This window comes from Lynx canadensis, chromosome C2 (genome assembly GCF_007474595.2).
Source record: "Lynx canadensis isolate LIC74 chromosome C2, mLynCan4.pri.v2, whole genome shotgun sequence".
In the NCBI taxonomy this organism is placed as follows: Eukaryota; Metazoa; Chordata; class Mammalia; order Carnivora; family Felidae; genus Lynx; species Lynx canadensis.
The window spans coordinates 51,183,589-51,205,898 of record NC_044311.2 but is presented as its reverse complement, the minus strand read 5'-3'; the positions used below and the strand labels follow the sequence as shown (position 1 = coordinate 51,205,898).

Genomic DNA, 22,310 nt, shown 5'->3' with positions numbered 1-22,310 from the left:
TTTTGGGGGCATTCTGCCATTTGCCCCCACATGTACATTTTATAGGTTAGGGCTTGGATTAAACAGATGCCTTGGACTTACAATGGCCCACACTTGTGACCTGGCCTCTCCCAACACTTGCCCATTCCAGGTCCCTGGCTACCCTGACCTGCTTGTCCCACCCATACCCAGTTCACACCTTGTTAGCTGGCCTTGGGCTGCAGGTGGCCATCCAGGCCCCTGGAGCTCTGGGTGAATCCAATCAACTGAAAAGCCTCAGGGTGGGGGGAGCCCATACTGAGAAAAATTTTCCAAGGCCACAGATTTAAACTGGCAGTAGTCAGTCCCCATTTGGACTGGCTGTCTGATGCTTTCTTGAGCTTCTCTAGCAATCAAGGCTCCTAGATATCTTTTTTTCTTTTTTTTTTTAGTTTATTTATTTTTGAGAGAGAGAGAAAAAGTGTGAGTGGGAGAGGAAGCAGGGAGAGAGGGAAAGAGAATCCCAAGAAGGCTTCCACACTGTCAGTGCAGTGCCTGATGTAGGGCTGGAACCCACAAACTGTGAGGTCGTGAAGTCTCTTAGGGGAGGGTTCCTAGACCATCCTGCCTCACCTGCCCTGGCAGGCAGACCAGATCCCCCCAGCTCTGCCCCCAAGGGCAATATGTGCATTTGTGTAGATTAGTGCTTGGAATTAGGCAGATTCCTTGGACATTCAGCATGTACTCCCATGGTCCAACCTCTCCAGATACTCACCCTCTTCTAGGTTCCTGCCTACCCTGACCTGAGCAGCTTGAAAATGTGTAACACACACCCCATCAACTTGACCAGGGCAGCCATGGCCTTCCAGGCCAGCAGAACTAGGGTGGGTCCGAACCACTTGTATCGCCATCAGCGCAGAGGGTGTCCACCTCCCCAAATTCTGAGATGGTAGCTTTTAACTGGTGACAGTCCCCATTTGGACTGGCTGCTTGATGGGGTCCTGAGTTTACAAGTCTTCCAGGTGTCTCATACTGGGGAGACCCTGGCCTGTGGGCCCAGCCCCACGTTGACAAGGCCATCCACTTTCGTCCAGCTGGCCATAGGCGACAGAGCTGCAGTCCAGGTGCCTGAAGCTCTGGAAACACCACAGCTACCTGCCTGGCCTCATGGTGGAGGGAGTCCACATCAGGAAAACCTTTCTGAGGCAGATTTAAACCGGTGACAGTCAGTTGCCATGTGGACTGGCTGCCTGATGGGGTCCTGGAGCTCCCCAGCAATGAGGGCTCCCAAGTATCTCTCTTCTTGGAGTATACCCCAACCACCCTGTGTGGACTCACCCTGGTCAGGCAGTCCAGGTTCCTCCAGCCCTGCCTTCAGGGGGAATATGCACACTTGTGAAAATCAGCACTTGGAATTAGATGCAAGGAGCCTGCTCCTGGGACCCAGCCACTTCCTGCAGCTGCCCTGGTTCAGGTCCCTGGCTCCCCCAACCTGTGCCACCCATGCACGCACAGTGTACGCTCTGTCAGATGGCCTTTGCCTACCGAAGCCCTCTGAGCCTGTTGGATTCAGGCTGTCCTTCAAAACCTGCCTAGCCTCCAGGGTGGAGAGTGCCCATTCCTTATGTCTTTCTGAGGCTGCAGCTTTAATCTGGTGACAGCAGCATCGGACTGAATACCTGATTGGTCCCTGGCTTCTCCAGCCCTTTAAAGTTCCCAGGTGTCTGTTATTAAAGGGTACCTTGACCATTCTTCTCTATGCAGCCCTGGTAAGGCAGCACAGATTCTTCCAGTTCTGTCTTTGGGGGGAATATGCACCTTTGTATAGGTGAAGGCTTGGAATTAGGCAGATTCCAGGTACTGCCAATATCCCCCTCCTGCAAACCGGCCTGTTCCAGGACCCTAGCAACCCTGACCTGCTGAGGTTGTGCATGCTCAGATCACACCCTAGAAGCATGCATTGGGCTATAAGGGGCACTCCAGGCCATGCAGCTCAGCAGGACCCCAACCCCCAGAATGAATGGCCTTTGGGTGTAGAAAGCCCACAAAGCAGTATTTTTGAGGCTTCTTTTTAAACTGGGGACTGTCAATACCCACTTGGATGGCTGACTGATGGTGTCCCAGGCTTCTCCATCAATTAAGCCTCCTGGGTGTCTCTTATTGGAGGGTACCCAGACCATCCTGTGCAGGCCCACCCTGGCAAGGCAGTCCAGATTCCTCTAGCTCTGCCCTAAGGGAGAATATGCACATTTGTGTAAGCTAAACTTACAATGAGGTAGATGCCTTGAAACCCCAACAGACCGATCCTGTGTCTCTCCAGAAACTTGCCCTGTTCCAGGTCCCTGGCTTCCCAAATCTGTGCTGCTTGCACATGTGTAGTAACACACCCTGTCAACCTGCTGAGGCCAGTCAGGGTCCTCCAGGCTGGCAGAGCTTGGGTTAGTCTCCCAAACCAGTAGAGTCTTCAGAGTGGAGGGAGCCAACCTCCCAGAAATCTTTGTGCGATGGCAGCTTTAAACTGTCATAGGGCTCCAGGGTGGCTCAGTCAGTTAAGCATCCAGCTTTGGCTGAGGTCACAATCTCACGGTTCGTGGGTTTGAGCCCTGCGTCGGGCTCCGTGCTGACAGCTCTGAGCCTGGAGCCTGCTTCAGATTCTGTCTCTCCCTCTCTCTGCCCCTCCTCCATTCACACTCTCTCTCTTTCAAAAAAAAAATAAACATTAAAAAAAAATTAAACTGTCAACAGTCAGAACCCTTTTGGATGGGCTGCTCAATGGGGTCTTAGGTTTACCAGGAATCAAGGCTTACAGATATCTCTTACCAGAGGATACCACAGCAGCACACCAGGCCCCATCTTGGCAAGTCAGTCCAGACTCCTCCAGCTGTACCTTTGGGTGGAATATGTATGCATGTTTGAATAGGTTAGGGTTTGGAATTATTAAGCTGATCCCCGTACCCCCAACAGCTTGATCTTATGACCGAGCCTCTCCAGACACTTGCCCTATCACTGGTCTCTGACCTGCAAAGCTTGCACATGCAGAGTAGGCACCTCATCAGCCCACCAAGGGCAGCTGGTGCTCTCCAGGCCAGTGGAGTTGGTTGGTCCCAACCACCCGCATAGCCTCCTGGGCAGAGGAATCCCGCCCCTGAAATTCTGAGGTGACAGCTTTAAACTGGCTTTAAACAGTCAGTACCAGCGTCAGATGGGGCCCCTGGCTGCTCCAGCAATCAAGGCTTTCAGGTACCTCTTATTAGAGGAGATCCTGGTCAGTCATCCTGGCCCCATTCTAGCAAGGCAGCCCACTTTCCTCCCGCTCTGCCTTTAGGGGGAATATGCTCATTTCTTTAAAGTAAGACTTGGAATTAAGCAGATTCCAGGTACCCCAACTAGCCTGCTCCTGTTACCCAGCTTCTCCTTACAGTTGCCCTATTACAAGCCCCTGGCTACTTGGACCTGCACAGCCTACATATGTACAATCTGTACCTCCTCAGCTGGCCCTTGGCTGAAGGGGGCACTCCAGGCCCCTGGTGCTCCAGGAGGACCCCCAACCACCTGCATTGCCTTGGGGTGGAGGGAGCCCACACTAGAAAAATCTTTCTGAGGCAGTAGATTTAAACTGGTGACAATCGGTCTCCATGTGGACTGGCTGCCTGGTGGGGTCCTGGGGTTCCCCATCAAGCAAGTCTCCCAGATATCTCTTCTCGGAGTATACACCAACCATCTTGTGTGGACTCACCCTAGCAAAGCAGTCCAGATTCCTCCAGCTCTGCCTTCAGGGGAAACATGAACATTTGTGAAAATTAGCACTTGGAATTAGAAGCAAGTACCCCCAGTAACCTGCTCCTGGGACCCAGCCTCTCCCTACAGCTGTCATGTTTTATGTCCCTGTCTCCCTTGCCCCGTGCTACGTATAAACATGCAGTCTGTACTTTGTCAGCTGGCCTTTGGGTGCCCAGGCCCCCTAGGTCTGTTGGGCTTAGGCCTTTCTCCAAAACCTTCACAAGCTCCAATGTGGAGAGTGCACACTCCTTATAAATCTTCTGAGGCTGCAGATTTAATTGGCAACAGATAGTCCCCATTTGGAATGGATTGCCCGATGTAATCCTAGGCTTCTCCAGGTGTTACCTGAATCCAGGGATCCAAGGCTCCCAGGTGTTTCTTCTTAGAGAGTACCCTAACTATCCTGGGCTGACCCACTTTGGCAGGTCTGTCCAAATTCCTCCAGCTCTGCCCTCAGGTGGAATATGAGCATTTGTGTAGGTGAATGCTTTGAATTAGGCAGATGTCAGGAACCCCCAATGCTTCTCCCTGTGAACAGGCGCTTCAGGATATCATCCTGGCCACCCTGACCTGCACGGACGATGAATGTGCCGTCTGCACACTGTTAGCATTTGCAGGGGCACTCCAGGTCCATGGAGCTCTGGTAGGACATCAACCGCCTGAGTGGTCTCAGGGTGTAGGGAGCCCACCAGCTGAAAGTATTTCTGAGGCTCCATTTTACATTGAGGACTGTCAGTACACATTTGGGTGTACCTGACCATCCCGTGCATCCCCACCCTGGTAAGGTCATCTAGATTCCTCCAGTTCTACCCCCAGTTGAACAGGCAGATTTGTCTATGTTAGAGCCTGGAATTAGGGAGATATGTTATAGCCCCTATAGCCTGCACCTGTTATCTGGCTTCCGCATACACCTGTCCCTGGCTACCTGCACGGCCCATGCATGTGCAGTACGCACCTGTCAGCCTGCCCAGGCAGCCAGTGCCCAACAGGCCTAGGATTTCACGCCAAGTCCCCAATCACCTACATAGCATTTTGGGTGGATGTAGCTCACCACCAAAAATCTTTCTGAGGAAGCAGCTTTAAACTGGCTACAGTCAGCCCACATGGCCTGGCTGCATGATGGGGTTGGAGGCTTCTGCAGCAATCAAGAACCCTAAGTGCCTCTTATTGAAGGATATCTTCACGGATCAGAGTAGCCAGGAACAGGTCAATGTCAGGTGAGGCCCAGGCAGGGGAGGGGACTATTGGAGGTAACTGATCTGCCTAATCCCAAGCCTTCTGGTACACAAATGCACATATTCACCTGAAGGCAGAGCTGAGTGAATCTGGACTGCTTTGCAAGGTCTACATTGGTTTGGCTCACCAACGTATCCTCCAAAGAGAGACACCTGGGAGCCCGACTACAGCACAAGCCCAGGACCACATCTGGCAAGCAGTCCACAAGGAGACTGGCAGTCTCCCATTTCAGCTAACACCTTAGAGTGATTTTGGGGGATGGAGGGTGGGCTTCCTCCACTTTTTGCAATGCAGGTAGTAAGGGATGGGCCCAAGCTCCAAAGGCCTGGAGGGCCTTTCTGCCCAAGGGCAGCTGTCAGTGCGTGTGCTGTGTATGTGCCAGACTCACATGTGCCTGTGGCCAGGGTCCTGGAAAAGGGTAAGGGTTGGGAGAGGTTCTCACACAGGAGAACTGAGAACTGAGAGGAGAACCCCCACAGGTTCTTTGGGGGTAGAAAAAACTTTAGCCTAATTGCAAGGCCTACCTACCATTGTATACAATTCTCCCCCTCCAAGGCAGAGCTGGAAGTTTTTCAACTTCCTTGCCAGGAAGGAGCCAGGCAGGCAGGGCAGGGTAGCCTCCATTAGGAAACACCTGGAAGCACTAGTCTCCATTGAAGCCTCAAGTAAGGAAGCAAATCCATAGAAACACTGTTAGCCATTTCCAGTTGCCATCTCAGAGTGATTTTCAGGAGGTGGGCTCCCACTACACCAGAGGCTATGCAGGTGGTTGGGGCCTGGCCAGAGTTCCACGGGCTTCAGTGCCGAGTCTGCCCAAGAGTGCAAAAAAGTGCATGCAAACATAGTAAGCATGCACAGGTGAGATGGGTCAGGGTGGCCAAGGACCTAAACAGGGCAAGGCATCTGGAGAGGCCAGGTCACTGGAGTAGGCCCTGGGGTTTATAAAGCATCTACCTAATCCAAGCCATAATCTACACAAATGTGCCTATTCCCACTGATGGCAGAGCCTGAGTAATCTGGGTTGTCTTGCCAGGGATGGAATGTGTGGTCTCCAAGAAGAGACACCTGGAAGCCTTGATTGCCGCCCGAAGCCTGGGACTCCAGCAGACAGTAGGTCCACATGGGGTCCCCAGTCACCCATTTCAGTGGTTGTCTCAGAATGGTTTTCAGGGGGAGGTCTCCCTCCATTCCTGAAGATGTGCAGTTGGTTAAGTGTAGGCCCTAGCTCCACAGGCCTAGAGGGTTCTGGCTACCCAAGGATGGATGACAGGGGACGCACTGCCCATGTGCATGTCACACAAGTCAGGGTGGCCAGGAACCTGGAACAGGGTGAGGCCAGATCACAGAAGCAGTCTTTTTTCTAGTACCTGGCATCTGTCTAATTCCAAGCCTTATTTTACACAAATGTGCATATTTCTCCTGAAGGCAGAGGTGGAGGAAAGTGCACGAACCTGCCAGCATGGAACAGCCAGAACTGTTGGGTACCGTCCAAGAATAGACACCTGGGAGCGTTGATGGCTGACTAAGACCAGGACCACATCAGGCAGTCAATCCAAATGCAGACTGCTCGTCACTGGTTTAAAGCTACTACCGCAGAAAGATTTTTGAGGAGTGGGCACTTTCCATCCTGGAGGCTATGCAGGTTTCGGAGACCAGCCTGAGCCCAATAGGCCTGGAGGATGCTAACAACCGAAGGCCAGCTGAGAGAGTGCAGTCTGCACATTTGTGGGCAGCGCGGGTTAGGGTAGCTAGGGACCAGAAACAGGGCATGTCTCTGGAGAGGCCGGGTCACAGGAGCAGACTTTTGGGGGTACAAGGCATCTGCTTAATTCCAAGTGCTAACCTACAAAAATGCACATATAGACTTACCTCAGAGATATTGTGGGTTTTGTTTGCAGACCACTGTAATAAAGCAAATATTGCAACAAAGTGAGTCAAATGAATTTTTTGGTTTCTCAGTGCATGTAAGTTATGTTTACACTATAGTCCCTTAAGTGTGTAATAACATTATCTCTTAAAAAAAAATAATGTACATACCTTAATTAAAAAACACAGTACTTTATTGCTAGGGGCTCAATTGGTTAAGTTTCCAACTCTTGATTTCAGCTCAGGTCATGATCTCACAGTTCGTGAGTTCCAGCCCCACGTCAGGTTCTGCACTGACAGCACCCGGCCTGCTTGGGAGTCTCTCTCTCTCTCTCTCTCTCTCTCTCTCTCTCTCTCTCTCAAAATAAATAAAATAAAAACTTAAAAAATATTTTATTGCTAAAAAATGCTTACCATCACCTGAGCTTTCAGCAATTACTAATTGCTGATCTCAGATCACCATGACAAATAAGGAAAAAGTTGGAAATACTGAATTGCCAAAACGTGACACAGAGACATGAAATAAGCGACTGTTGTTGGAAAAAATGGCACTGATAGACTTGTTCAAGGCAGGGTTGCCACAAAACTTCAATTTGTAAAAAAAACAAAACAAAACAAAAAAAACAACCCAATATCTGTGAGGCACGATAAGATGAATCACACAAAACGAGCACACGCACTTTCTGAATTTGGGTAGACTTATGACTCCTTCGACCAATAGTTTACAGCAGACACAATAGTGAAGCTGAGTCATAAAAGGCAATGCAGCACTGGCCTTATGCACTAGAACACTTGAGGCTGGAGCCCTGAACTGCCACATAAAGTCTAATTACCCAGACGACACTAGCTGTAAGGAAGCCAACCCACACAAAGTAGCCAAGAGTAGTTGCTCCTAGTCTTTGAGCCAGACCAGCCCAAGGGACTCCTCAGAGAAGAATCAACCATGCTGTGCTTGGATGGAATTTCTGAGCCACAAAATCTATGAACATAATAAAATGGTTGTTTCTAAGATGCCAAATTTAGGTCAGTTTGTTATGCAGAAAAAGTAACTGCAATGGAATATGAGGGTCAAAGACATATGGGTATGAATGGACAGATTCATTATCCAAATATATTCCAATCATCTGCAGAATGGAAGTTCACAATACTTTGGAATAAAGTTTTTCCAAATAATCTAAAGAAATTTTTGTACATACATGTTGGCCCACTTGAGAGATTCAGAACATGTAAAGCCTAGTCCCTTTAGTTCATGCTTTCTGTTCAAACTACTTGTTAGTTGTGTGAGCCTCTATCTTAGTTCTAAGATAGAAGAATAAAGTCAGTAAACCTTGCTCTTTTTTTCCTAAAGTTTATTTATTTATTTTGAGAAAGAGGGGGAGAGAGGGCATGTGCACATGGAGGAGGGGCAGAACGAGAGGGAGAGAGAGAGAACCCCAACCAGCTCCAGGAGGACAGCACCCACTGTGGGGCTCGATGTCACAACTGTGAGATCATGACCTGAGCCAAGATCAAGTCGGATGCTTAAATGACTGAGCCACCCAGGTGCCCCTAAACCTTGCTCTTTGAGCCCCCATTTCAAATTGTATCTCATGAATGACGTTAGTAAAAGACATCCTCAAGTTTTCCAATAAAAGAATTGATTAGCCTAACTTCTCAGGTGATTATATTAATTCATGTCTCTATTTTATAGTTCTAGCAGTAAAAATGTCAACACTATTGCTGACATTTTAAACACTAATACAGACATTATTTTTATTTGTATTTTAAAGCCACAAAACCCCAACACAAAAAGCCACGAAGCCACAAAAAAAAAACCAACAATGCTCCTGCTTTATATTTTGTCTTTAAAATAGTGTATATAGTAAGGATAATAATAAAGTCCTATAAATATATAAAAAGTTTTTTGGAATAAGCAAGTTTTGTGTTTCTACCATCCTGGGATCCAGGTTTCTAATTTTATGATAAGTGTAAGATATAAAAGATATAAAAATATATAAAAGATAAAAATCACTACTCTCGAAGGTAGAATTTTTTTGCGGGGGGAAGAATAACAAAATAACAGTGCTTCTGTGAATTGCAAACTTCAGGATACACATATAACATTACACAGACATTATGGGAATAATTTATCCTAATATAAATGTTTGGATTAAATATCACAGATCATATTTTTTCTGTTTTCATTCTTCATTGAAATCAACAATTTTTTTTAATTCTCTTTATTTTTTCACCCCAGTTTTACTGAGATATAACTGACATATAATATTATGTAAGTTCAAGGCACACAATGTGATGATTTGATAAACACATACATTATGAAACATTGACCACAACAAAGGTAGTCAACACATCCCTCCCCTCACATAATTACCACTTTGTTTTTGTTGTCATTATGTTGAGAACATTTAATATCTGCTCTGTTACTGGGAAAACTAGATAACTGCATGCAGAAAAATGAAATTGGACCCTTATCTTACACCACTCATAAAAATGAATTCAAATGGATTAAAGACTTAAACCTAAGACCTGTAACCATAAAGGGAACAGCAAAAAACTCCTTGACATTGGTCTTGCAGCAATTTTCTGGATATGACACCAAAAGCACAAGCACCAAAAGCAAAAATCAATAGGAGCACCTGGGTGGCTCAGTCTGTTAAGTGTCCGACTTTGGCTCAGGTCATGATCTCATACTTTGTGAGTTCGAGCCCCGCGTTGGGCTCTGCGCTGACAGCTCGGAGCCTGGAGCCTACTTCAGATTCTGTGTCTCCCCCTGTCTCTACCCCTCCCCTGCTCATGCTGTGTGTCTGTCTCTCAATAATAAATAAACATTAAAAAAAATTTTTTTTAAAAGCAAAAATCAATAAACAGGACCACATCAAACTAAAAAAACCACACAGCAAAAGAAACTACTAACAAAATTAAAAGGCAACCTACAGAATGGGAGAAAATATTTGCAAATTATGTATCTAATAAGGGAATAATTTTCAAAATATATAAAGAACTCAACTCAATAGCATAAAAAACAAAAACCTGATTAAAAAATAGGCAGAGAAATTGAAGTCTTCCAAAGATGACATACAAATGGGCAACTAGCATATGAAAAGGTGCTCCCATCACTAATCATCAGGGAAATACAAATCAAAACCATGAGATATCACCTCATACATGTTGGAATGGCTATTATCAAAAAGACGACAGACAAGTGTTGGTGAAGTTGTGAAGGAAAAGGAATCCTTGTGCATTGTTGGTAGGAATGTAAATTGGTACAGCCACTATGAAAAATAGTATAGAGAAGTTCCTCAAAAAATTAAAAACAGTACTACCAAATGATCCAGCAATCCCACTTCTGAATCCAAAGGAATTAAAATCAGGATTTCATAGAGATATCTGCACTCCCATGTTTACTGCAGTGTTACTTGCAATAGCCAAGATATGGAAACCATGTAGGCATCCATCAATGGATGTATATAACAAAAATATGGTGTATACATATAATGTAATATTATTCAGTCATGAGAAAAAAGGAAATTCTGCCATTTGAGACAACTTGGATGAACTCTGAGGGCATTATGCTAAGTGAAATAAGCCAGTGTATGATCTCACTTATATGTGGGATCTAAAAAGCCAAACTCAGAGAAACAGTAGTGGTTACCAAAGGCTGGTGGAAGGAGGCAGGGAATGGGGAGATAACTGGTCAGAGGATACAAACTTCCAATTATAAGAGGAATAAGTTCTGGGATGTAATGTACATCCTGGTGAATATGGAATAGTATTTGTCTGTTTCACTTAGGTTAATGCACTCGAGTTTCCAATTTTTTTTAAGATTACTTATTCATTTTGAGAGAGAGCTTGCAAGCAGGGGAGGGGCAGAGAGAGGGGGAAAGGATCGCAAGCAGGCTCCATGTGGAGCCTGACTCAGGGCTCGAACTCAACAATCTAAGCCAAAATCAAGAGTCAGATGTTTAACCAACTGAGCCACCCAGGTGCCTCTCCAATTATTTTTAAATTATGGAATACAGAACAGTGTATTTTCTTTCAATATAGGGAAATAACACATAAATCAAACTTCAGGACTACCGTCAAATCAATATACAAAATATGTTTCCAATCAACTTCTGCAAGTTACTGTTGACCAAGCAGAGTAAGACAAACACCAAAGAAGTAAATTGCTAATAAGACAACATACTTCACTCAGTTGGTATATTTTAGTGAATTCTATTATTCGTTCAAAGTTAGATAATATTACTAGATATGTTCACCCAGAAACTAGAAAATGGAAAAAAACAGCAGTTCTGTCTCATTGTAGGTCTGTAAGGTAGGCAAGAGACTCTGTGCTTTAGGTTCCCCACGTGTAGAAGAAGGATAACAACATCCACTGGCAGAACTGGAAACAGGTGCCACCATACTGAGAAGCCTATAGGGTGGCCATGTAGTCTGGAAACACTGATATATTATTTCATTATTTATGAAATAGATCAACAGAACTCCTAGGATTACTTTTTCTGGGGCAGCTAAAGCTGCTAAAGCTACAGGTTTAGTCTGTGAAAGACACAAATCATCTAAGGAAATGCATTACTGAAGCACTTGCAGGGACTGATTGGAAACGATGTATTTCTTTCATAGAACCTACAGTTGTGTCATTTTGAATTGAGTAGAGCACCCCTCTGTTTATATATTTTTTTCTCCTGTTTCTGATTCCAAACAGTGCACCACAGTACTCCCTCCCCTCTCTCCTACCTCTCCTTCTCTTTTCTTCACTGCAGGCGCACACACACACACACACACACACACACACGCTCTCCTACTTTCACTGTACTGCTATGAATGAAAAAAAGCTATGAGGCAGCTTTTACCAGAGGAAGTTTTATATCTATCCATATACAAACTTACCTGCACCCCCAAAAACCTCCCTTAACACAAAAAAATAAACTTTAAAAATCCTTCTACTTCCTTTTACAGGTATTTAAAAAATTTTTTGAAAGAGAGAGAGTGCAAGCAGAGGAGTGGCAAAGAGAGAGCGAGACACAGAATCCAAAGCAGGCTCTGAGCTGTCAGCACAGAGGCCAGGTGGGCTCAAACTCACTAACTGGGAGATCACGACCTGAGCCAAAGTCGGAGGGAGGGCTCAACCAACCGAGCCACCCAGGTGCCCCCACTTTTACAGGTATTTTTAAAAAAGAGGTAGTCAAAGGAAAGGAAAGGCTGATTCAACTATCAAGAAAACAGAATAAGTTAAACAGAGAAAGCAAAAGGGAGGAGAGGGCAAGAACCAGAATCATGGAAAAGGGGAAAAGACCAGTGAGGGAGGAAGCCAAGAAAAGTGGCAATAGATGCCCAGGTCCAGCAGCGGGTTCTAAAGGCAGCTTTAGTCAAACTGGGAAGAGTATTGGCGTTGTGAAAGCAGTGGCCTGAATTCCATCCCTATTGAGCAAGTCACACAAATCTCTGTGTCTATTTCACTATCCCTAAACAAAACCTTCACCCCTTGCAAGTTTAAATTCTTTTTACTTGTATTACACCCTGATTTTCATTTTGGCTTTAAACAGATTACAAAACGATTAGATACTCCTGGAAGCTCTTTAACCGTTTTTTATACCCACGCTTTCTTGATGACACTCCTGGATAATTCAAATGGAAACTAAATTTAAATTAAAATACATTAATTTCATTAACCCAGACTAGGTACTGCTTATCCCAGCTTCCAATATACAAAGTTACGATTTTATGGATGTCACTTTCTGCCAATTTACACACCAAGAGAACACATAAAAACAACAAGCAAAAAGCCTCCAAATAAATCCAAATAACAACACATTTTGCAGCTTACTTCTAACAGAACTCTCAGCTTGGAAGGAGCTGGAACTAGGGTGAGGGCCGTTTTCTCCCTTATTAGGAAACGGGAACAGTTTAAAGACTCAATCTAAAGTCTTAGGAAATTACAAGAGGTTTCCTTTACAAAACAAGTTCAGGTTGGGGGAGGAGCAGGCAACCAGCCCATCCGGCCCGCCCCTCACTTAGCACTATAACGACTGAGAGGATTCTGCTGCTGACGTCACAAGAGACCGGCGCCGCGGGAGGACGAGAGGAGGAGACCGGCTACGTCACGGCCGCTCAGGCGCGGAAGTCGGCGCGCCGAAGGCCCACAAGTTAGATCCGGCAGCTGGCGGAGGGAGCCGCTCAACCTCAGGCACAAGAGAGCGTTGCGCGTGCGCGGGTTGTCCCTGGGTTTGCAGTTGTTTTGGGGAGTGTGCGGTCCTTCCCGTCCGCCCCCGGAGCCTGGCAGGCCCCGGCCTTCCTAGAAATGACGGAGTGGGCGCGCGCTTTCCTCTTGACAGTTGTGAAATAATTTCTCGCCTGGAGCCTACGTCAGCCCAGCCAGGCCTTGCATGGGTTCAGCGGCAGAGCTGGGCGCGATTGTCCCTGGGCGGACCGTGAGGCTCAGCGGGGCCTGAGAGCCTGGGGTGGTGGGTTGTTTGTCTGACGCCCTGTGGGTGCTGAGCTTTCTCCGAGCTCGAGCTCGTAGCAAGGGGAAAAGGACTTTCCGATTGACCAGTCCACTTCAGTCACTAACCCCCACGGTAGAGCCCTTTGGGAAACCTGCCTGTCCTCCAGAATCGGGAAGGCGGGCTCTTTAGCAGTTGGCGGAGGGAGTTCTCTCCAGAGTCATATGTAAAAAATTGTAAATGTAATATTTAACTGTTTAATTAAATTCATTTATCCCAAAGCACGCAGAATGTTACAAGGTTCGGTATTGAGAAGCACGAACAAAGGTCAAATGATATTGTGGCCTTCAGGGTCTATAGATCCAAAACTGAGCCCAAAAGAATCTCATGACTCACCAAACCAATGCCTAAAACAGTTCATCTCCAGAACCAGCTTTTAAATTTGAGGCCGATAGTCCTGCATGAATGTAGAATACATACTTGAACGAATGTATGTATAAGACTATTTCTCTTATGTTTCTATTCTGAAAAGTATACACTAGAGATTCTTAAATGTAAAGGCAAAGCATTTCAGACTATATGTACCGATCCGCACTTCCCACCTTAAGGAGTAAGTGGGTCGTTTTTGAGATTCCAGTGAGATGTATGCAAACACTCATAAAGCAATTATGTGTCAACTGTAAGCGCTCTCAGGATGTAAGATTTAAATACCTTTGAATTGTTTCCTGACTTGTGAATAGAAAAATCTTGTTCCGTAGTAGATTTAAGGTGTGGCAGATGAGCAACATCAGATCTGCAAGTGTGTTTGTCACTGTCAGTATGAGGAAGCATTTCTCGGAGCTAAAACTAGGTGTCCAATGGAGTTAAATGTCACAATGTACATAATTTAAATCAATCTAAATAACATTTTCTCTAAAACACATTGTGGTGGGCCTGGAGAAGGCTTTTTCTTTTAGTTACATAGTAAGGTGTCATGAACTGTTTTCACTGTAAGAACAAATGTTACACCTGTCCTGGAAAACCAGCTTTACAATACAATCTTCTTATGCTGTCACGAAAAGAACGCTGGATTGGATATCAGAAAAACCAAAGTTCTAATCTCACTTCTGACATTTGATAGTAAAATCTCGGTCAAGTCATTGCCTATCTCTGAACTTCCTCTTCCTCACTTTTAATGTGGTCTCTGTCATTCTCCCAAATTCTCCTGTGGTATTTTGCTCTGTTTTACTCTGGTCAGTCTCACTACTGTGTGGTCGTAGCACCTAGGATGACATAGTTTAGTGGGTAGTAACTAGAAATTTGTTGAAATAATCCTTTCCAACTCTGTAAGGTTTCAACTGGGCCATTTTTCTTCTTTGAAACAATGTACAAAAGATATTGAGAGTGTTATTTATTGCCAAAGAATCATCCCACAGGTTATTAAAAGGTGTAAAGGTATAATGGATAAATCTGGTGGACGCCACCTTAACTAAACCATCAAAATTAAGTAAAAATTGGACAATAACTGGACATCATAAGACCCTTGCTCTTAAACTTGGAGATACAACATCATCTATGGAGTGTTTGTGGGAAGATGTTCACCCTGAATCTAATCACAATCTAATCACAGTCAGACAAATCCAAATTAAGGGACATGCTGTAAAACCACTAACTTGGAATCATGAAAAATATAAAAGAAAAAAGCCTAGGGAATTGTTATAGACTAAAGAGACAGGACAAATATATGTAGGGAAGTTGATGTGAAGCTCATTTATTTTTGTTATAATGTCCAAAATGGCTGAAGTGTTACTTCTTGTTCCTGCTGAGAAAATGAATTCAGTGAGTAGGGTGCTTCAGAAAAGAAGATTCTTAATATTCCTAAAAGTTTCTACAGTGAAAGTCTGCTTATACTGACTGCTTATTAGAAAACACAAGTAAATAGAGTCTGCTACTTCATTGTTCAAAATAAAATAACAACTCTCACTTCTTCAAAGGAAAACACTTTAAAATGTCATTTTCAGGGACTTGCTAGGTCCTTTCTATGTTTAATTGCCTAGCCCCAACCAGAGGGAAAGAAAGAGAATAATAAATATGAAACTGCTAGAAAAACCTGAGGAAGTAAATGTTCTTAATATTAGTTTCTGAGTTATAGCTCTTCATTTTCTTGAGGTAATCACCGCTGTTAAATAAAAATTCAACAGAGTAAAAAAAAATTCAACTGTGTTTTAAAGATCTAAATGGCTTTATTGAATGATGTATAAATTGGGCAGTATTCCATCTAGCAAATAGAAAGGTACTCCAAAGAGCTACAGAAAAGGAAAGGTTTTAAAGGCAGAGAAGGGATGGGATAAGGAAGTCACAAATGAAGAAAAAAAAAAAAAAAGAAAGGATTATTTCAGTCAAGGTCACCTTCCTTTGGGAGATAAAAGAGGGCCTATTAGCTAAATTACCTCACTACTGCCAACCAAGAAATTCCAGATCAATGAGTTAAGATTACATTCCTGGAGGAGACTGAAACTGCAATGAAGTTAGATGTTAGTTTTGGTTTGGTGATGTAGGCTTAGCACTAGTGACTCCTTTTTAACATTGCTTTAGACCTCCAGGGCTCCTGGGAGTCTCCGTAAATGAGGGCCTGTTCCTAAACTCTTCTAGCCCCTGCCCACCCTTGCAGCCTCTTAGTCCCTAGTGTATACACACACACACACACACACACACACACACAAACACAATATTCTAGCACACCAAAATATTCCTTGTGTAGGTCTTTCAGTTAAGATTAAATGAATAAAAAAGAAGTTATTTGTTCATGTAACTGAAAATCTCAGGGGTAGAAGATAGGGTATGGCTACATGTGAGGGCATAAAGTCTTTGGATTGAGTTTCTATCTCTGGTCTCTGCTCTTTTTCTCTGCAGGCTCCATTCTCAAACTGGTTCATTTGTCCAGTGTTAAACTGGTACTCTGTCAGTCTGGGCTTACATCTCCCTTCTCAACAGCCCCAGAAGGAACAAGCACTTCTTTCCCCTCCACTGGCCAGGGTTACAGCAAATGTTCTTGACATAATTGATGTCCTGAACCAATCACTGGAAGGGGAGTGGGGTGAGAAATGCTGATTGATTTGTGAGCTAGGGAAGAGGTCAGCCCTACCCAAACCACCTACCCTGAGAATGGAGAAGTTGTGGGTCCCTAAGGGAAATGGAAGAAGGGAGACTAGATGCTGAGCAGGCTAAAACAACAGATGTCCACTATCTTTCTCAACACAACGAGCAATTTCACACCTCCCTGCCATGGCTCCCATTTTCCCTCTGTTTAAAATACTCTTCCAGGGGCGCCTGGGTGGCGCAGTCGGTTAAGCGTCCGACTTCAGCCAGGTCACGATCTCGCGGTCCGTGAGTTCGAGCCCCGCATCAGGCTCTGGGCTGATGGCTCAGAGCCTGGAGCCTGTTTCCGATTCTGTGTCTCCCTCTCTCTCTGCCCCTCCCCTGTTCATGCTTTGTCTCTCTCTGTCCCCCCAAAAAATAAATAAACGTTGAAAAAAAAATTTTTTTAAAAATACTCTTCCAGGGTGCCTGGGTGGTTAAGCATCCAACTTTGGCTCAGGTCATGATCTTGCAGTTAGTGAGTTTGAGCCCTGCGTCAGGCTCTGTGCTGACAGCTCAGAGCCTGGAGCCTGCTTCAGATTCTGTGTCTCCCTCTCTCTCTGCCCCTCCCCTGCTTGTGCTCTGTCTCTCTCAAGAATAAACATTAAAAAAAAATTAAAGGGGCGCCTGGGTGGCGCAGTCGGTTAAGCGTCCGACTTCAGCCAGGTCACGATCTCGCGGTCCGTGAGTTCGAGCCCCGCGTCAGGCTCTGGGCTGATGGCTCAGAGCCTGGAGCCTGTTTCCGATTCTGTGTCTCCCTCTCTCTCTGCCCCTCCCCCGTTCATGCTCTGTCTCTCTCTGTCCCAAAAATAAAATAAAACATTGAAAAAAAAAATTAAAAAAAAAAAAAATTAAAGAAAATGAAATACTCTTCCACACTTATCCTTCTGACGAATGCCCATGTAGCCTTTAAAATCCAGATCACATATCACCTCCTTTTTGCCACCTTCTTTGTTTGCTTGTCCATAAAATTACCCCATCCTCAGAACCGCTTCTCTACTGTGTCTGTTATCAGACCAAATTAGGATTTTTTTTTCAAAACAATTGCAATTATACAAGAAATGTTATAGTATTTTAAAAAATGAAAAGAGTAATATCACTCAAAGAATGGCCCATGGGCTGACACCAAACTCTGAACTGTTTATTATGAGTAATGAATGAGATAAATCTAGAAATTCAGTGTCTAGAAATTGTTATGGAAATTTGACAAAGTAACTTTACATCTATTAAATCTAATAACAAACTATTCAGATTTGCATTTTCAACATCTTAAAATTTCATTTCACTAGTAATTCATCATATATATGTATAGTTAACTTCATATAAAAAGGATCACACTACACATATTGTGCCATATACATGTTCACTTTTCAATAATAATATTCACTTAATAGTATATCTCAAAGATCATTTTATTAAAAAAAAAGAATTAGCCAAAATTATCACACTTGTATATCTGTGTATCATCTACAAACTCCTTGAAGGCAGAATCTGTCTTATTTATCACCATATCCCCAATGCCTAGAATAAAGTCTAGTACTTAGTTGTCAACAAATAAGAGTTTAAAAGTGAAAAATGAATGAATGAATGAATGAATGAATGAATACAAAATGTTCACACCTGGCAAACCAAAAGTCCCTGGGACCAGGATTATAGGCATTACCCTTTGGCCAACATCAGGTAAATAATTTGCATTTCCAAGGACTGGGAAATGAACTCATGTATAACCCTTTCACCTACCAAACAGTAATGTGGGGTAGGTGTTATTAGTATCGTTTTATTGGTGAGAAAACTGAACTTAAATAATTGCCTAAATAATTTAAGCAAATTAAGTAGTTTGCCAAAAGTTGCGTAACTATTAAGTGACAGAATTTTTCCCCCAGTATGTTAACTCCAGAGCCTCCGGTACTCTTAACCACTGGGTCTACTTCCTCATACTGGAAGTAATAAAAGACAAAATCATCTAATGTGCCTCAAAGCCTTGCTGCTCAGTATAGCCCTTGGACTAGCAGTTTCAGCATCACTCAGGAGTCATTTTTAGAATTGGGGATTGTAGGCTCCACCCAGGTGGAGCATCTTAAGGTTTGAGAAACATTTCTTTTTTTTTTTTTTTTTTTTAAATTTTTTTTTTTTTTCAACGTTTATTTATTTTTGGGACAGAGAGAGACAGAGCATGAACGGGGGAGGGGCAGAGAGAGAGGGAGACACAGAATCGGAAACAGGCTCCAGGCTCCGAGCCATCAGCCCAGAGCCCGACGCGGGGCTCGAACTCACGGAGCGCGAGATCGTGACCTGGCTGAAGTCGGACGCTTAACCGACTGCGCCACCCAGGCGCCCCGAGAAACATTTCTTAAATATCAGCAAATAGCTACTCTTAGTACGCTGGTTTTCTAAAACTGCTACGAAGAATTACAACAAACCTAGGGCTTAAAGCAACAAAAATTTTTATCTTACAGTTCTGTAGGTCAGAAGTCCTAAATTAGTTTCCCTGGGCCAAATTCCAGGTGTTGGCAGGGTCATACTTCCTTGATGTAGTCTGTCTGGAGGTCATACCAACAAGCTCTTATTACTCTTGAATAGGTAACTGAAACCAACACTAGCTGGCCAATTTCTGACATTAAATACCATAAAGAATGAATGAATCCATCCAAGGATAGACTGCACTGAATTATTTGCAATTAGCAAATACTAATGAGTAGCTACATTTGCAGCCTCCTCCTTGGACCTTAGTTTCCTTGTGTGAAAAAGACATCGGACTATTAACATTAGTCTAGCTCCAAAAGCAAACCTATGGTTTTGTTGGCTTTACAGTTCAGTTTATCTAACTGGCACTGTCCTTAACTCTTGGTCACACATGACCAATTTCTGGACATACCTCCAAAAACTGAGCCTCTGTCTACATCAACCACCAAACTACTCCACTGCTTAAGCAGCCCACTATAAGAAGGACACAGAATAGAGCAGAAGTGGAAACACGGCTGAGTGCTGCAAAGCGAACAGGGCAAATGGGGACCTCTATTTGGGAGTACAGTAGTTCTCCATTAGGGAGATGGCTACAGTGGTAGGACAGATACCTGAGGATGGAACGAACTGGCTGTTTGGACGGAAAGGAAAAGGCAAAACCAGGCTTCCTAGGCCAAGCACGAGGAAACAAATGTCAATTCAGTTCCACAAGTTCTGATTAAGTATCTACCATAGGCACAGTGTCTGCCAAGTTCTGTGCACAATGCAAAATAAATGCAAATATGGTCCTATTTTTAAAGTCAAGACACACACTCATGAGGTGATCAAGTAACAATGCATAACAGTATAAAATCAAGTGTCAAAACATATAGTGAAGGTCATAAATGCCAGGAGGGAACCTAAACAAAGGGAAAAGGTAATGAAAGCTAGAACAGGTGGGGAAGGCTTCTGACAAGAGGTAGAAATTCATCTAGATCTCAAAAAAATTGGAAAGATTTGATTAACAGAGAGGAAGAGTAAGAATGTTGTGAGCTTGAGAAAGGAAGGGAATTAGGCAAGCTGGTAATTTGATAAGGAATCATTGACAAAGCAAGTTTATACTGTACAAAGCTTCAACTTCCAAAAGGTGTTTGATCTCTATCTTTTATTTCCAAAGTTTTTATTTGAGGAAGTGAGGTGAGGAAACTGATATTTCAAAGATTAGAGATTTCCCCAGTTGAATGAGGAATGGGTGAGAATGAAGAAGAACATTTAGACAGCTACTATAATGGTCCATGCATGAGATACCAGTAGATATGATAGGATAGACAGAACAGGAAGATTCAAGAACAATTTCCTTCCTTGAAAGAAGTAACAACAGGACTAGGTGACTAAAATAAAGAAGAAATGAGAACCAAAGAGGAGTCTGAGGTTCAAGATGTTTGGATGACCAGAATCACCGAAGTTTAGACCTGCAAGGGCTCCAGCTGGAGTCCCTCTTGAGTAAACTGGTTGCTTAAAATCTCAGAAGTAGTTCTCAGCAGAACTAGCAGCAGAATGCCCGGTGCTGTTATGAGATTTACCAAGCAGTATATGCCTAAGCCTTAATTACATATAAATCAATTTCAGAACAACTAATGATGAGGGGCGCCTGGGTGGCGCAGTCGGTTGGGCGTCCGACTTCAGCCAGGTCACGATCTCGTGGTCCGTGAGTTCGAGCCCCGCGTCAGGCTCTGGGCTGATGGCTCGGAGCCTGGAGCCCGTTTCCCATTCTGTGTCTCCCTCTCTCTCTGCCCCTCCCCCGTTCATGCTCTGTCTCTCTCTGTCCCAAAAATAAATAAACGTTGAAAAAAAAAATTAAAAAAAAAAAAAAAAAAAAAAAAAAAAAAACTAATGATGAGAGCAACCAGATCAGAATGTATTGTCATATAACCACAAGACTAAAAAGTCATGAAGCCACATGAATAGTTCATGTGTAAAATCAAATATTCTATGATCTTTGCTATAAACAGAAACTTGCTTAGGAACTTCTTAAGGTTATAACTTCTCCTGGTCACATTTACCATAATGACTTATCCTTTCTCTGCCTGCTTTTGCACTTACTGGTCACCTTAGCATTTAGCTTTGTGTGTATCATTCCCTTTATTAAGAGTGTAGCTTCTTCTGATGGGGACTTACACTTTATTTGCCCTTAGCCTAAATTACAGTGTTATTAAACTCTGGTGGTCTACTGGTGAATAACTGATTGCTGAAGAAATTAATAAATTTTATCAATTATGATTTTAGGATTAAAGAACCTGTTAAATAATATGAAAAACATGTTCCCCAGAAAGGTTACAGTGTTTAATGGAATGAGAACTGATCAAAGCATCAAGAATATGATTCTTCAGTAGTTATAGGAAGGCCACTCATGATGGTCTCTTGAGCCATCATACGAAGGCTGCAAGGCTTAAAACAATAAAAACTGCAACTTTATCACGGATTTTTTTACACATGGTGAACTCCAGGTCTACTAGCAGGACCTCTGTTTATTGAAAGAATATACAAAATTACAGATACACCATTCCATTTTTCTTTTGCATGACAAAAAAACTCAATCATGTACCTTCCTAATGGAACTCTCTCACTTGCCTCAATGCACTTCTACTAATGCTTTCATACAATTAAAACATATGCTTTACTAGTCCCAGGTCTAGAACCTTTATAACTCTGAATAGGTCTTAGTCTTTCTACAATTTAATGTTTATGTTTTGGAAGTAGGTATATGGAAAAACAAACTTTCTTCAAAATAATTTAGAAATAACATAACAATTTTCTAAACTATGATTTATCTAGAATTTGACCCTGAAAAGGATAATCATAATTTTTTTTAACCCCTATCCTTAGACAACCTTGTGGAGCAGAACCACTAGACCTATTGCTTTCCATCCTATGGATTAGTCATGGATTTAAAAAAAAATTAAAATTAAAAATAACATCAGTTTGATGAATTAATGCTAAGCAAATAAAATGTTGGCCCACCTCTTCTACCACCTTTTTTGATGCTAAAGGGATGAACAGTGAAAATACTCCTCTCTATTGGACATAATTTGGGGGCACAGTCCGAGGAAGTGGGAAATAGGCCCAAGTCTGGAATGATCTGGGTGTCTCTGCTCTTCTGGAAATGAATGTCAGACACAGGTAGGAGGTGGGGAGCAGAGAGGTCTACTGGGATAAGATATCAGGAATAGAAAAGGAACCCCATCTCCTCCCATAACTCCCTCCTACGCTTGTGAGTTTTTAAAAATCATGGATCTAGAGAGTAAAAACATATTATAAAATATATCAAGACATCAACAAGTCAGTTTATTGGCAGCATATTGAAGAGGTATGGTGGAAGACCCTCTAAAGAGGAATAAATTTCCATTAAGAAATATCTTAAAAATAAATTATATTACTCTCAAGTCATTATAAATACAGGTGGTGATT

At 43.4% G+C, this 22,310-nt stretch overlaps 1 long non-coding RNA gene across 4 annotated transcripts in view; it reads right to left on the bottom strand.

The window, feature by feature from the left end:
- The window catches only part of LOC115523776, a 35,684-nt gene extending 21,484 nt beyond the window's left edge, over window positions 1-14,200 (bottom strand). Inside the window, exons 1-3 of one of the 4 annotated variants that reach the window (XR_003971842.1) lie at window positions 12,668-14,200; window positions 6,844-6,876; window positions 2,779-2,845 (exon numbers count right to left, since the gene is read on the bottom strand). This is a non-coding gene — a long non-coding RNA (uncharacterized LOC115523776). The remainder of the gene's footprint in view (window positions 1-2,778; window positions 2,846-6,843; window positions 6,877-12,667) is intronic. The other 3 variants (XR_003971843.1, XR_003971844.1, XR_003971846.1) reach the window with 3 other exon arrangements.
- Between the last annotated feature and the right edge of the window lie 8,110 nt (window positions 14,201-22,310).